General features: G+C 35.8%; 1 long non-coding RNA gene across 1 annotated transcript in view; it reads right to left on the bottom strand.

Moving 5' to 3' along the window:
- The window catches only part of LOC103795698 (uncharacterized), a 174553-nt gene that overhangs the window by 62865 nt on the left and 94740 nt on the right, over window positions 1-16948 (bottom strand). Inside the window, exon 6 of the long non-coding RNA XR_013521690.1 lies at window positions 9338-9399. This is a non-coding gene — a long non-coding RNA (uncharacterized LOC103795698). The remainder of the gene's footprint in view (window positions 1-9337; window positions 9400-16948) is intronic.

Below are 16948 nucleotides of genomic sequence, written 5' to 3'. Positions count from 1 at the left end.
AGGCAATCTTGAGGTTGAAGTAATGGTACGAAAGTATGATAGTCACTTCATAATTACATAGTCTTCTGTCACATTCTCTTTGACTATGCTTGATTTACTGAACTACTAAAAATAGTACTGCTTAGGTTCTACTACCACATATAATAAATAGTGTTCTTAGACTAGTGATTCAGTGGTCACTGAGGAGTTTGCTTTGATAGTAGATTTCAAAGAAAAATAAAATACTTGTAAACATCAATTGGCATAGAATTACTGTCCTAATTTTATTTGCAAAATATTGCCTATAGTTAGGTAAGCAGTAAGGGAGAAAACACGAATTTATTCCTACTCTTATTACTGTTATTAGTAACATTTTTATAGCAACTTTAGGTTCACAGCAAAATTGATTGGAAAATACAGAAAATTCCCATATGCTACCTGTCCCCATGTATGGACAACTTCTCCCCGTATCAACATTCCACACCAGAGTGGTACTTGTATTATAAATGCTGAACACATTGGCACATTTTTATCACCCAAAGTCCATAGTTTACATGAGGTTCACTCTTGGTAGGATACATTCTTTGAGTTTTGATGAAACTCATGTCAAAGTGTAGGTATTTGTTCAAGCCTTTTGTCCATTTTGTTTTTTTTATTTTTGTTTTAAGAATTCTTTGTATATTTTGGACAAATACATTAAAAAAAAACATTTTTATAACTGTCCTTTAATAGATGTGTCTTTTGTAAATATTTTCTCCTAGTCTGTGGCTTCTCTTATTCTTTTGATGTTGTCTTTCACAGAGCAAAGTCTTTATTAAAGTTCAGCTTGTCAATGATATCTTTAATAGATTGTGCTTTTCTGGTGTTATATGCCATCACCATACCCAAGGTCACTTCATTTATCTCATATTATCTTTTAGGAATTTTATGGTTTTGTGTTTTATAGTTAGGTTTATGATTCCCTTCTAGTAAACTTTCGCAAAGGGTGTAAAGTCTGTGTATAGATCCAATTTTTTGCATGTGGATGTTACTTTTCCAGAACCATTTATCAAAAAGATTAGCTTTGCTCCATGGCATTTTTTTCCTTTGTAAAAGATCAGTTGAATATATTGGTATGGACCTGTCTGTGGGCCTTCTATTCTGTTCCATTAATTTATTTGTCTATTCTTCCATGGGGTGATGTCAGTCCTCTAATCTTGTTCTGGCTATTCTGTCTCTTTCCAAAAAATCTATAGAATAAGTTTGTTGATATCCAAAAAATAACTTGCCGGTGTTTTGGGATTGTGTTGAATTTATAAATCAACTTGGAGATAACTGCCATCTTGACGGTATTGATTATTCTGATACATTAACTCTCTCTCCATTTATGTAGTTTTTATTTGAAATATTTTATCAGAGTTTTGAAGTTTTTCTCATATAGATCTGTACATTTTGTTTTATGCTGAAGTATTTCATTTTGAGGAAGGTGATAATATAAATTATAATGTGTTTTTAATTAAAAATTCCACATATTCATTGCTGGTATATAAGACAGTGGTTGACTTTTTATATACTAACCTATCTCCCAAAGTTTGCTATTATTTCCATCAGTTCCAGTAGTTTCATTCTTGACTTTTTCTGATTTTCTACATAGACAATCATGTCTTCTATAAACAAAAAGTTTTATTTCTTTTTTTCAATCTGTATACCTTTTATTTCCCTTTCTTGTCTTACTGCTCTAGCTAAGAATTCCAGTACAATACCAAAGAGGTGTGGTGAGAAGGGATTTTCCCTTGCTTCTGATCTTAGTGGGAAAGCTTTTATTTCTCAATATAAAGTATAATGCTAGATCTAGGATTTTTTTTTTTTTTGGCAGAGATTCTTTATCAAGTTGGGGAAGTGTTCCCCTCTATTCCTAGTTTGCTGAGTTTTTAATCATAAAGAATGTTAGATTTTATTAGATACTTTTTTTATGCCTATTGATATTATGTAATTTTTTTCACATTTGGATGTGATGGATTATATTAATTGATTTTTGAGTATTAAATAACCTTTTATGCCTGGGATAAATCTCCATTGATTGTGATATATATTTTTTTATATATGGTTGGATTAGATTTGCTAATATTTTGTTGAGTATTTTGGCATCTATGTTCATGAGCGATATTTATCTTTTTTCATTTTGTGTTTTGATAATGTCTTTGTATGTTTCAGATATTAAGGTGATGTTGGCCTCAAAGAATGAGTTAGGGAGTATTTCCTCTCTTCTGTCTTTTGGAAGAAATTGTAGAGAATTTGTATAATCTCTTTTAAATAATTGGGAAATTTTGTCAGTGAATTAATCTGGGCCTGGTGCTTCCTGTTTTGGGAAGTTATTTGTTCAATTTCTGAAATAGATACAGACCTATTCATATTATCTATTTCTTTTTGGGTGAGTTTTGGTAGATAGCATCTCTTGAAGAATTGGTCCATTTCATTTACATAATCAAATTTGTAGGCATAACGTTATTTATTATTTCTCTTTAGTATTTTTTCATTATCAAGGGGATTTATAATCCAGTCTTTCATTTGTCATATTAGCTGTTTGTGTTTCCTTCCCCCCCTTAGCTTAGCTAAAGACTTACTGATTTTGCTGATCTTTTCAAAAAACTAGCTTTTAAAAAAAATTCTTTGTTGGTTTTCTGTTTTCAATTTCAATAATTTCTGCTCTAATTTTGATTATTTCTTTTCTTCTGCTTTGAATTTTTTTCTAATTTCCTAAGGAGGAAACTTAAAAGATAAATTTTTAGATCTTTCTCTTTTCTGAAAAATGTATTTCTATAAATTTCCCTCTAAGCGTTGCTTTCTTGAATCCCTCAAATTTTGACAAATTGAGTTTCTATTTTTATTTTATAATTTTATATTTTTCTTGATATTTCATTATTGACCCATATTATTTAGAAGAGTGTTAAATCTCAGATATCTGAAAAAGTTCAAAATACTTATCTGTTATTGATATTTAATTTAATTCCATTGTGGTCTGAAAGCAGAAAATACATAATTTCTATTCTATTAAATTTGTTCAGGTGTGTTTTACCATCCAGAATGTGATCTATCTTGATGAATGTTTTATATAAGCTTGAGAAGAATATGTATTTTACTGTTGGTGGATGAAATAGTCTGTGGATGTCAATTATATTCAGTTGATTAATGGTACTGTTGAGTTCAACTATGTCCTTACTAATTTTCTTACTGCTGGATCTGTTCATTTCTGATAGAGGGCTGTTAAAGTCTTCAATTATAATAGTAAGTTTATTCATTTTTCTATGCAGTTCTATTTTGCTGCATGTATTTTGATACCCTGTTGTTAAGCACATATATGTTATGGATTGTTATGTCTTGAGTTATTAACCTCTTTATTATTATGAAATGCCTCCCTTTATTCTTGATAACATTCCTTGCTCTGAAGTTCCTTCTGTCTGAAATTAATACAGCTACTTTCACTTTTGATTAGTGTTAGTATGGTATATCTTTCTCTATCCCTTAACTTGTAATTGATATGTATCTTTATATTCAAAGTTAGTTTCTTTCTTTTTTTTTTTTTTTGATACAGGATCTTGCTTTGTTGCCCAAGCTGAAGTGCAGTGACACACTCATAGCTCATTGCCACCTCAGTCTCCCAAGTTCAAGTGATCCTCCCACCTCAGCCTTCCAAGAAGCTGTGACTATAGGGATGTGCCAACATGCCTGGCTAATTTTAAATTCATTTTTGTAGAAACAGGATCTCACTATGTTGCCCAAGCTGGTCTTTAACTCCTGGGTACAAGCAATCCTCCTGCCTCAGCCTCCAAAACTGCTGGAATTACAGGCATGAGCCACCATGCCTGGCCAGTTTGTTTTCTGATTACTGACAATCTGTTTTTCAATTTCAATAATGGTATATATACCATTAATGTTTAAAATTATTTGATACCATTGAATTAATATATATATAATATTTGTTTCTCTATTCTATTGGTTGCCCCTCTTTTTTACTATTATTATACTCTTTCTGCCTTTTGTAGTTTGAGCATTATACATTATTCCATTTACCCTCTTAGTGTATCAATTATACTTTTTAAATATTTTTAGTGATTTACCTAGAGTTTGAAAAATACATCTACAGGTAATTCAAGTTCATTTTCAACTAACACTATCTCGGCCGGGTGCGGTGGCTCAAGCCTGTAATCCCAGCACTTTGGGAGGCCAAGGCGGGTGGATCACGAGGTCAAGATATCGAGACTATCCTGGTCAACATGGTGAAACCCTGTCTCTACTAAAGATACAAAAAATTAGCTGGGCATGGTGGCACATGCCTGTAATCCCAGGTACTCAGGAGGCTGAGGAGAATTGCCTGAACCCAGGAAGCGGAGGTTGTGGGGAGCTGAGATCGTGCCATTGCACTCCAGCCTGGGTAACAATAGCGAAACTCCATCTCAAAAAAAAAACTAACGCTATCTCACTTCACAACTGTGCAAGTACCTTGTAATAAAAAATTAATTTCTCCTTGTTATTTCTATATTGCTGTCATTCATTTCACTTGTACATAATCATACAAACACACACACGGGGACTTCAGAAACTTTGTGGAAAATGGAACTAAAAGATTAAAAAATGTTATTTCTCAACAAAAAGTCCATTAAGCTGAAGACAGTTTCATAACTGATACCAGCCATTTAGTTCATCCTGAAAGAACTGAGCATCCTGGGACTTTAATCAGATCAATGCAATTTTTTTGTACCATATTAACTGAAGGAAAAAATGAGCATCCTTTAAAGATTTTTTTAAGATTAGAGAACAAAAAGTCAGAAGGAGCAAAGTTAGAAATGTATGGGAATGCCTAATGAATTCCCACAGAAACTCACAAAAGGTCGTCATCTGATGAATGACCAATAGCATTGTCATGATGGAGAAAACCTGTCTGGTAAAGTTTTTTGGGCATTTGAGAAAGCTTTTGCTAACTTTCTCAAAATACTCTCATAATAAGTAGGTGTTATGATTTTTGGGCCCTCCAGAGAGTCAACAAACAAAATGTCTTAAACATCCCCAAAATTTGTGGTCATGACCTTTGCTCTTGACTGGTTTTCTTTTGCTTTGACTGAACCACTTTGACCTCTTGGTAGCCCTTACTTTGATTGCATTTATCATCAGGATTGTACTGGAAAAACCACATTTTATCTACTGTTGTGATTGTTTGAAGAAATGTTGCAGGATCTTGATCCCTTGTTAAAAATTTTCATTGAAAGCTCTACTCTTTTCTACAGCAGTTATGGGCACAGCAGTTTTGGGATTGATTGAGTGGAAAGTTTGGTTCAACTCTAAAAAATTTAATTTGAGCAATCAAGACATTTGTAATGTTGGCTCTTGTTTCTGGTGCTAATCATCAATTCTCTTCAATGAAAAAGATTATTTTCTTTTTCCTGGAAAATTGGGATGATCTGCTGCTGCAAACTTCACCTTCCAAACTGCTGTGCCTTCTTAAAATGTGTTCAGTTATAAACTACTGATTTATTTGGGGCACTGGTCTTATAAGCTTTTCATAAAGGATCAATGATTTCACCATTTCTTTCACCCAAACTTCACCATCAATTTGATGTTTATTCTTGCTTCAGTTTATCAAAGTATGTATTTTTTTCTCAGTGCCTTTAAGTAGATCCTGTTCAGACATGCTTATAACAAGTTAAAATGAGTTTATTTTAGTGCAATTTCAAAATTTATTTTGGTAATAAACATTTTTGATGAAATCTTTGGAAAAAAACCCTCGTATATATTTATACATATATACGATACATATGTACATATATATACACATTGTTGCTATTATTTTGAATTTATCTGTTAGAGCAATTAAAAATAAAAATAAGTTTTTATCTGTTATTCATTATCCAATGATCTTCATTTCTTTATGTAGATCTGAATTTGGCTTATATTATTTTCCTTATCTTTGAAAACCTTTAACATTTCCTGCAAAGTATATCTATTGGTAACAAATTGCCTTAATTTTTGTCTGAAAAATATTTAATTTCTCCTTCAATTTTAAAGGATAATTTTGCCAAGTGTGGAATTTTAGTTTGGTGTTTTTGTTTTTGTTTGTTTTTCTCTCAACATTTAAATATTTCACGTCACTCCTTTTGCCTGCATGACTTCAGAGAAGTTGACTCTAATCCTTATTTTTCTCTTTTTAGGTAGGGTATTTTTTCCCTCTGGATTCTTCAATATATATATTTTCTAAAATTTGAATATGATAGTCGTAGGCATAGGTTGTGTTTGGGGCATTTATTCTGCCTGGTGTTCTCTGAGCTTTCTGGACCTGTGCTTTGGTGTCTGGCATTAATTTCAGGGAAATCTTCAGTTGTTACTGTTTCAGATACTGCTTTTGTCCCTTTCTCTGTCTTCTTCTAGTATTTCTATTATGTGTATATTATACCATTTGTAGCTGTCCTCATTTCTTGGATATTGTATTGTGGTCTTGTTTTATTTTTATTTTTCAGTCTTTGTTTTCTCTGCTTTTCAGTTTTGGAAGTTTCTGTGATTATATCCTGAGGCTCAGAGAGTCTTTCTTCAGCTGTGTCCATTTTAGTAATGAGTCCATCAAATGTATTCTTCATTTCTGTTATAATGGCTTAATTTTGTTCAATGTCTTTTTGATCATTTAAAAGCATATTTCTTAGATTTTCCATCTCTGCTGAAGTTATCCATCTGTTTTACATATTGCCCACTTTTTCCATTAAAGTCCTTAGCATAGTAATCATAATTTGTTTTAATTCCTGGTCTGATAATTCCAACATTACTGCCATATTTGACTTTGGTTCTGATGTTTGTCAATCACTCAAAACTGTGTTTTTGCCTTTAGTGGCTTGTAAATTTTTTGTTGAAAGGTGATATAATGTGCTGGGTAAAAGAAACTGTGGTAAACAGGCTTTTAGCAATGTAAGAGGAAGGGAAATATTCTATAAATCCATGATCAGGTTTCCATCTGTTGGTTAATTTGTGCTCCTGAATGATGAACTTTATCAGTGCTTCTCAGTTTTTCTCTGCAGCATGTGGGATAGGATGGAGAGAGGGAGGATACAGTTGGCTATTTCCCTTCCCCTAGTCAGGTTAGGCTTGGTAAAATAGTTTCTCCTGAGGGTAGGTCCTGTTAAGAACAAAATACTCTATACATATTTTTAAATGGTTCATTTTTCCCTTCCTTCTCCTGGAAGCAAGAGAGGATTTTTTGATACTTTCTTTGAGAACCCGGTAGAACTCCTGGAGGTGATACTCATATAAATGTAGGAGCTCCCTGGTGACTGGGCACCCCTGGAATTTTTAACTTTCAGATGTGTCCTCTCTGAGCCTCCACCAATTTGTAAATTAGAGTTCAGGTTTTCCTACTCTAGGACTGGCTCGTGCTGAGGTTTCTGCTCATAGCTGTCTGTTCTGGGAGGTTATGATTCACTGAATCTGCCTGCTGCTCTCCAATTTTGGGGTCAACAGTTTGTTCAGTAATCTCATTTCTTTGATAGATCCAAGAAGAAATGTTATTTTTTTTCTAATTTTTTTCTTGTTTAACTTGAGTTGAAACTTCTAATCTTCTTATAAACCAGACTAGAAACCAGAAGTCAAAACAGGGATTGTTGGAAGAACATACAGTGTCATTCTAATGATACTCAAATGGAGATTTGGAGAACCTGGAAACATTTTTAGAAAAAACATATTTGATTAAAAGACTAGTTAAAAAGAAAATGCACTGTTATTATCTTTTGCTCTAACTTTTATAAACGTTGAAGGCTCACAGATGAAAACATAGAATGAAGGTGACCTTTGGTGGGGTGTCTGCAGTATCACTCCAATTAGCAGGGCAAAAGTCAACATACCAGTTTCTTTTTACTTTCTACAAAAGCAGCTTAGAGGAAAAGATACATATGTTTCTATATGTGCACATGCTTATGTATGTTTAAATTCTCTATTCTCATTGTCATATCTCAGCAGTAAAATTTTAACGTACTTTTAGGTTCTTTTAAAAAGCATGCACTTAGATACAAAACATTATTCTAATTTCTTGTTTGAGCAGTTCCATTTGCAAAGAGCAAAACTAACTATAACAAGTACGTAATTTCATGGTGTCTTATATAAGTGGTCATATTTTGTGAGGAGAAAATGCCAGTGAGGCATAGCTAAAGGTCACCTGTTTTATGAACCAGATTCTGACTCATGGTTTTACCTTTACTTTTCCTTTGCTTTTTTTGTAGGTTATACTTTAATTAGCATAGAGATTGTCTAATAATTGTTATAGTATTTCAGGTTCAAATGATTTCTTATCCACTGTGTTTCTTTGTCCAGGATTAAAAGCAGCTAAGTTCTTAAGCTCTTGGAATGAGAGAGAAAGGGAGAGAAAGACGGAAAAAGATATGGGGAAATGGCTCAAGTGAAAGAAAATTTAGGTCTATTATGTTAAGTTCTCTGGTGCTAGCATCCTGTTGAGTTAGGAAGATTTCTCAGAGTAAAGGAAATGAATCCTGTGTTTCAGAATTAGAATTGCTACCGTATTTTCTCATGTGATTTTTATTTTATCTGTTAATTTAACTACATTTAATACTTCTCTATTCGTGACTCTGTTGGTCAGGACATGAATATCACATAAGCAAAATAATAGTTTAAGTCTTTCTAAATGATGTTAGTAATGATACTCTAGCCCATCCTTGAATCTCCACTTCCTTTTCCCCCTTTAGATTTTTTTAGTGCCACAGGACCTGTGCTCTAATGATTTTTAAAAAGACTATATTTTGCAGCCTCTTGTCATGTGAAAATACTCCAAAATTAATTTACCCATAAAAACAACTGCAGCATAGCATAGTGTCTTCATGGGATCCTGGAAGCTAAGTATGAGATGAATTTATATTAGTTAAGAGCCTCTATATGCTGATGAATGGGCTATTTTATGCAACTATCACTATCTCCCTATGAAGTAAGCATTATTATTGTTTTAAAGATTAAGAAGCAAAAATCATTAAGAACAAGGACATTGACTGATCACATGGCTTCAGTCACCAAACCCAAGCTTTTAGAAAAAACCTAAAGCTGTGTTGTTTTTTTTTTTTTCCTACTATACTACGCAGTCTAAATGTTTTGATGCTTATAGGTCCCATGAGATAATGTACACGCAGGTATCTATAAATTATTAAATATTGGCAAACTGTATATTAGTGCTGTGTTAATTTTTCTGTTTTGTACAACATGGAGGAAATGGAACTAAAAAACTGAATAAATTAATTTAAAATTTACCTGACCTGTGAAGAGAGATAATAAATAGTGTGTACCCATATACTCACAACTAGGCTTAAGAAATGACACATTTCATAGACCACGGAAGCCTCACCCCATCACATGTACTTCTCTGATGAACTTTGTATAGCCTCTTGCCTTCTTTCTTTCATCTTCCTGTGGAAGGAAACACAGTCCTGAATTTGGGATTTATCATCCCCATTTATTTCTCTAGTCTCTAAAAAAAATACATGCTAGTATTTTGGGCTTTTTTTTCCAGTGTCTATAAACATTTTATCATGCTTTTTATTACAGTCATTTATAGCTTGCTCTTTTTGTTCAACTTTGTTTTTTAGATTCATATATGTTGGTAAGTACACTTTCTAGATTTTAAAGTGAAACATCTAAAACCTTCTGAAGTGTTGATAATAAAAATAATCGTTTGATCTTATGAGCTAGGAACTGAAGCTGAGTGCTTTACATATTAATATATTTAAACTTTATAATAGTAGGAGATGTGTATTTTTATCCCTGTATTATTGCTGAAGCTCAGAGTGTTTTATTCACACAGGCAAGAATAGTCCATAGCAGAGCTAGAATTCCAGCACAAGTATTTATAACTCCAATTCTGTGCTTTTACTATTACACTGCATCACCTACCTTTACTGAATTCCAACTTTCATTCCATTTTTTTTTTTCCCAAGATCAGGGCTCCAAACTTCTGGCCAAGGGCAAGGCAGAGAGCAAGAAACAGTGACCCTTATGTGCATGAAAGCTGCCTTAGTAATGCAGCCCCAGGGTTACCATCTCTCCACTGCCTCTCATTTACACAGGCAATTACCCTCTGCTGTTACTGCTCTGTGTAGTGATATTTGGCATCACCTAGGGCACCTGTTTCTTGAGACATTCTACTCGCAGAAAGAAATAACTACCTCATGAATCCATCCCCCTACTAAACCTAGGCCAATTCACTACCAGTGTACCATGATTAAAAAGATGCCGTAGAAAAATAAGCCTTTAGAAACCAACCAATGGCTTACATGTTAGTAATTGTAAGACACAGCAAATTTGCCTATTAATACTATTACAAACCATCCATTAAAGCAGCCTCCGGCTCCCTCTTGACTCTTTCATTAGCACAAACTCCCATATTAGTACCCAATTATAAACAAGCCCTATCTGAATTTACATTACTCTCCAAATTACATACACAGACTGATTACTGTTTCTTGAAAAAGCAAAATCTTTGTGAGCACTAAATACTCCTTTCCTTGCAGGGTGTTGTAGTTTCAACAGAAAGTCAGACACTTCTGAATACCTGTGGCAACAGCCTTTTAACTCAGTCTGCAGAAGCATGCATTATACTTGGAATATGTTTCTTCTAAAGCAGAGTTCAAGCACAAAGACACTAAAGAGGTGTGTTTTATCTTCTGTCATCAAAACTGTATACATTTATCTTTTTCTGTTTTCCCCCCTCTTCTTTTTACACCTCCTTGTTTTCTCTACTTATCTAAGTGTCTCTGTAGTTTTCTAGTTGTTAATAACGTGGTTCTTCTGTTTCTGATTCTTTTTCTTAACTTATCTCATTAGTATATTTTACATATGCATTCTTTTGGCACCCCAGCCAGCTGTATTCTCAGTATGCTAGTATCTCTTCTGGCAAGTGGTATTTTACTCCTTCTGACTCCACAGGATCTTCTGTAGGATGTTCCAAAAAGGGGCTTGCCACTAGTGAATCTGGGATCAAGTTCACCCTCAACAAGAGACAAAATTCTTTTTTCACTTTGCTGCTCCAGGCCACATTTTATTTTCTAGAACACTGGTTCTTCTCAAATTACATGTGGATATTACCCTGCCTGAGAATTATTTGGAATAGTCAAAAAGGTATTCTTCTGTTGTGCTCTTTTATAAGGAGGAATTCTGGCATTGAAAATGGCAAATACAGAAAGAACTTCATCAGTTCTTCCTAAAGGGAGGGCTACTGTTGTTTTTAGTACAATAGTCCCTAATCTTTTTTTCTCGTGAAACTCATCTACTACTTTACCTCCATGTGGCTACTCGCCACCCAGGGTAGCTGAGGCATTTTTGTAGATTTAGTCCTAAATCCAAGACCCCTTCCAAAATCTTCTACCAACTTCTCAGATACCATGTGTTTAGAACAGAGTTTCTCCAACATGCAGTAATTCCTTATTTTGCATGTAAAGTTTTTATTTATTTAGTATATTTTCAAATTTTATTTTTATTTTTATTTTTATTTTTTTTTATTGCATTTTAGGTTTTGGGGTACATGTGCAGAGCATGCAATACAGTTGCGTAGGTACACACAGGGCAGTGTGTTTTGTTTGCTTTCTCCCCTTCACCCACATTTGGTATTTCTCCCCTGGCAATCCCTCCCCACCTCCCCCTCCCACTGGCCCTCCCCTTTTCCCCCTATAGACCCCAGTGTTTAGTACTCCCCTCTCTGTGTCCATGTGTTCTCATTTTTCATCACCCGCCTATGAGTGAGAATATGCGGTGTTTCATTTTCTGTTCTTGTGTCAGTTTGCTGAGGATGATGTTCTCCAGATTCATCCATGTCCCTATAAACGACACGAACTCATCATTTCTGATTGCTGCATAATATTCCATGGTGTATATGTGCCACATTTTCCCAATCCAGTCTATCATCGATGGGCATTTGGGTTGATTCCAGGTCTTTGCTATTGTAAACGGTGCTGCAATGAACATTCGTGTGGATGTGTCCTTGTAGTAGAACGATTTATAGTCCTTTGGATATATACCCAGTAATGGGATTGCTGGGTCTAATGGGATTTCTATTTCTAAGGCCTTGAGGAATCGCCACACTGTCTTCCACAATGGTTGGACTAATTTACACTCCCACCAACAGTGTAAAAGTGTTCCTTTTTCTCCACATCCTCTCCAGCATCTGTTGTCTCCAGATTTCTTAATGATCGCCATTCTAACTGGCGTGAGATGGTATCTCAATGTGGTTTTGATTTGCATCTCTCTGATGACCAGTGACGATGAGCATTTTTTCATATGATTGTTGGTCTCATATATGTCTTCTTTCGTAAAGTGTCTGTTCATATCCTTTGCCCACTTTCGAATGGGCTTGTTTGTTTTTTTCCTGTAAATCTGTTTGAGTTCTTTGTAAATGCTGGATATCAGCCCTTTGTCAGATGGGTAAACTGCAAAAATTTTTTCCCATTCTGTTGGTTGCCGATTCACACTAGAGACTGTTTCTTTTGCTGTGCAGAAGCTGTGGAGTTTCACTAGGTCCCATTTGTCTATTTTGGCTTTTGTTGCCAATGCTTTTGGTGTTTTGTTCATGAAGTCTTTGCCTACTCCTATGTCCTGGATGGTTTTGCCTAGATTTCCTTCTAGGGTTTTTATGGTGCTGGGTCTTATGTTTAAGTCTTTAATCCATCTGGAGTTAATTTTGGTGTAAGGTGTCAGGAAGGGGTCCAGTTTCTGCTTTCTACACATGGCTAGGCAGTTTTCCCAACACCATTTGTTGAACAGGGAGTCCTTTCCCCATTGCTTGTTTTTGTCAGGTTTATCAAAGATTGTATGGTTGTAGCTATGTTGTGTTGCCTCTGATGCCTCTGTTCTGTTCCATTGATCTATATCTCTGTTTTGGTACCAGTACCATGCTGTTTTGATTACTGTAGCCTTATAGTATAGTTTGAAATCCGGTAGTGTGATGCCTCCCGCTGTGTTCCTTTTGCTTAGAATTGACTTGGCTATGCGGGCTCTCTTTTGGTTCCATATGAAGTTCAAGGTGGTTTTTTCCAGTTCTGTGAAGAAAGTCAATGGTAGCTTGATGGGGATAGCGTTGATTCTGTAAATTACTTTGGGCAGTATAGCCATTTTCACGATATTAATTCTTCCTAACCATGAACATGGAATGTTTCTCCATCTGTTTGTGTCCTCTCTGATTTCATTGAGCAGTGGTTTGTAGTTTTCCCTGAAGAGGTCCCTTACGTTCCTTGTGAGTTGTATTCCAAGGTATTTTATTCTTTTTGTAGCAATTGTGAATGGCAGTTCATTCTTGATTTGGCTCTCTTTAAGTCTGTTATTGGTGTAGAGGAAGGCTTGTGATTTTTGCACATTGATTTTATATCCTGAGACTTTGCTGAAGTTGCTTATCAGTTTCAGGAGTTTTTGGGCTGAGGAGATGAGGTCTTCTAGGTATACTATCATGTCGTCTGCAAATAGAGACAATTTGGCTTCCACCTTTCCTATTTGTATACCCTTTATTTCTTTTTCTTGCCTGATTGCTGTGGCTAGAACTTCCAGTACTATATTGAATAGGAGTGGTGACAGAGGGCATCCTTGTCTAGTGCCGGATTTCAAAGGGAATGCTTCCAGTTTTTGCCCATTCAGTATGATATTGGCTGTTGGTTTATCATAAATAGCTTTTATTACTTGGAGATACGTTACATCGATACCAAGTTTATTTAGGGTCTTTAGCATAAAGGGCTGTTGAATTTTGTCAAATGCCTTCTCTGCATCAATTGAGATAATCATGTGGTTTTTGTTTTTGGTTCTGTTTATGTGGTGAATTACGTTTATAGACTTGCGTATGTTGAACCAGCCTTGCATCCCTGGGATGAATCCTACTTGATCATGATGAATAAGTTTTTTGATTTGCTGTTGCAGTCGGCTTGCCAATATTTTATTGAAGATTTTTGCATCTATGTTCATCATGGATATTGGCCTGAAGTTTTCTTTTCTTGTTGGGTCTCTGCCAGGTTTTGGTATCAGGATGATATTGGTCTCGTAGAATGATTTGGGTAGGATTCTTTCTTTTTGGATTATTTGGAATAGTTTCAGAAGAAATGGTACCAGCTCCTCTTTGTGTGCCTGGTAGAATTCGGCTGTGAACCCGTCTGGACCTGGGCTTTTTTTGTGTAGTAGGCTCTTAACTGCTGCCTCGACTTCTGCCCTTGTTATTGGTCTATTCATACTTTCAGCTTCCTCCTGGTTTAGGCTTGGGAGGACACATGAGTCCAGGAATTTATCCATTTCTTCCAGGTTTACTAGTTTATGTGCATAGAGTTGTTTGTAATATTCTCTGATGATGGTTTGAATTTCTGTGGAATCTGTGGTGATTTCCCCTTTATCATTTTTTATTGCATCTATTTGGTTGTTCTCTCTTTTCTTTTTAATCAATCTGGCTAGTGGTCTGTCTATTTTGTTGATCTTTTCAAAAAACCAGCTCTTGGATTTATTGATTTTTTTTTTGGAGGGTTTTTTGTGTCTCAATCTCTTTCTGTTCAGTTCTGATCTTAGTTATTTCTTGTCTTCTGCTGGGTTTTGAGTTTTTTTGATCTTGCTCCTCTAGCTCTTTCAATTTTGATGATAGGGTGTCAATTTTGGATCTCTCCATTCTTCTCATATGGGCACTTATTGCTATATACTTTCCTCTAGAGACTGCTTTAAATGTGTCCCAGAGATTCTGGCATGTTGTGTCTTCGTTCTCATTGGTTTCGAAGAACTTCTTTATTTCTGCCTTCATTTCGTTGTTTATCCAGTCAACATTCAGGAGCCAGTTGTTCAGTTTCCATGAAGCTGTGCGGTTCTGGGTTGGTTTCTGAATTCTGAGTTCTAACTTGATTGCACTATGGTCTGAGAGGCTGTTTGTTATGATTTCAGTTGTTTTGCATTTGCTGAGCAGTGCTTTACTTCCAATTATGTGGTCAATTTTAGAGTAGGTATGATGTGGTGCTGAGAAGAATGTATATTCTGTGGATTTGGGGTGGAGAGTTCTTTAAATGTCTATCAGGTTTGCTTGCTCCAGGTCTGAGTTCAAGCCCTGGATATCCTTGTTGATTTTCTGTCTGGTTGATCTGTCTAATATTGACAGTGGAGTGTTAAAGTCTCCCACTATTATTGTGTGGGAGTCTAAGTCTCTTTGTAAGTCATTAAGAACTTGCCTTATGTATCTGGGTGCTCCTGTATTGGGTCCATATATGTTTAGGATCGTTAGCTCTTCTTGTTGTATTGATCCTTTTACCATTATGTAATGGCCCTCTTTGTCTCTTTTGATCTTTGTTGCTTTAAAGTCTATTTTATCAGAGATGAGGATTGCAACTCCTGCTTTCTTTTGCTCTCCATTTGCTTGGTAAATCTTCCTCCATCCCTTTATTTTGAGCCTTTGTGTATCCTTGCATGTGAGATGGGTTTCCTGGATACAGCACACTGCTGGGTTTTGGCTTTTTATCCAATTTGCCAGTCTGTGTCTTTTGATTGGTGCATTTAGTCCATTTACATTTAGGGTTAATATTGTTATGTGTGAGTTTGACACTGCCATTTTGATGCTAGCTGGCTGTTTTGCCTGTTAGTTGTTGTAGATTCTTCATTATGTTGATGCTCTTTAGCATTTAGTGTGATTTTGGAATGGCTGGTACTGCTTGTTCCTTTCTTTGTGTAATGCCTCTTTTAGGAGCTCTTGTAAAGCAGGGCTGGTGGTGACAAAATCTCTGAGTGCTTGCTTGTTCGCAAAGGATTTTATTTTTCCTTCACTTCTGAAGCTCAGTTTGGCTGGATATGAAATTGTGGGTTGAAAGTTCTTTTCTTTAAGGATGTTGAATATTGGCCCCCACTCTCTTCTGGCTTGTAGAGTTTCTGCCGAGAGATCTGCTGTGAGTCTGATGGGCTTCCCTTTGTGGGTGACCCGACCTTTCTCTGTGGCTGCCCTTAGTGTTTTCTTCTTTATTTCAACCTTGTTGAATCTGACGATTATGTGCCTTGGGGTTGCTCTTCTTGCGGAATATCTCTGTGGTGTTCTCTATTTCCTGCATTTGAGTGTTGGCCTGTCGTGCTAGGTGGTGGAAATTTTCCTGGATAATGTCCTGCAGAGTATTTTCCAGCTTGGATTCATTCTCTTCATCACATTCTGGTACACCTATCAATCGTAGGTTAGGTCTCTTCACATAGTCCCACATTTCTTGGAGACTTTGTTCATTCCTTTTTGTGCTTTTTTCTCTGATCTTGGTTTCTCGTTTTATTTCATTGAGTTGATCCTCGACTTCTGATATTCTTTCTTCTGCTTGGTCAATTTGGCTATTGAAACTTGTGCATGTTTCGCAAAGTTCTCGTATTGTGTTTTTCAGCTCCTTTAATTCATTCATAATCCTGTCTAAGGTATCCATTCTTGTTATCATTTCCTCAAATCTTTTTTCAAGGTTCTTAGTTTCTTTACGTTGATTTAAAACATGTTCTTTTAGCTCACAAAAGTTTCTCATTATCCACCTTCTGAAGTCTAATTCCATCATTTCGTCACAGTCATTCTCCGTCCAGCTTTGTTCCCTTGCTGGTGAGGAGTTTTGGTCCTTTCTAGGTGGCGAGGTGTTCTGGTTTCGGGTGTTTTCCTCCTTTTTGCACTGGTTTCTTCCCATCTTTGTGGATTTATCCACCTGTCGTCTGTGTAGTTACTGACTTTTTGATTGGATCTCTGAGTGGACACCCAGATTGTTGATGATGGAGTATTTCTGTTAGTTGGTTTTCCTTCTACCAGTCTAGCCCCTTCGCTGTACGACCACTGAGGTCCACTCCAGGCCCTGCTTGTCTGGGGTGCACCTGTAGCGGCTGCGGAACAGCAAGGGATGCTACCAGTTTCTTTTTCTGCTATCTTTGTCCCAGGATGATGTCTGCCGAATGTCAGTCTTATGGATATAGAGGGGTCAGGGATTTGCTTGAGGAGACAGTCTGTAGGAGCTCA

Source organism: Callithrix jacchus, chromosome 8 (genome assembly GCF_049354715.1).
Source record: "Callithrix jacchus isolate 240 chromosome 8, calJac240_pri, whole genome shotgun sequence".
Taxonomy (NCBI): Eukaryota; Metazoa; Chordata; class Mammalia; order Primates; family Cebidae; genus Callithrix; species Callithrix jacchus.
Note: the sequence above shows the minus strand (reverse complement) of the source record. Positions and strands in the feature narration are given on the sequence as shown.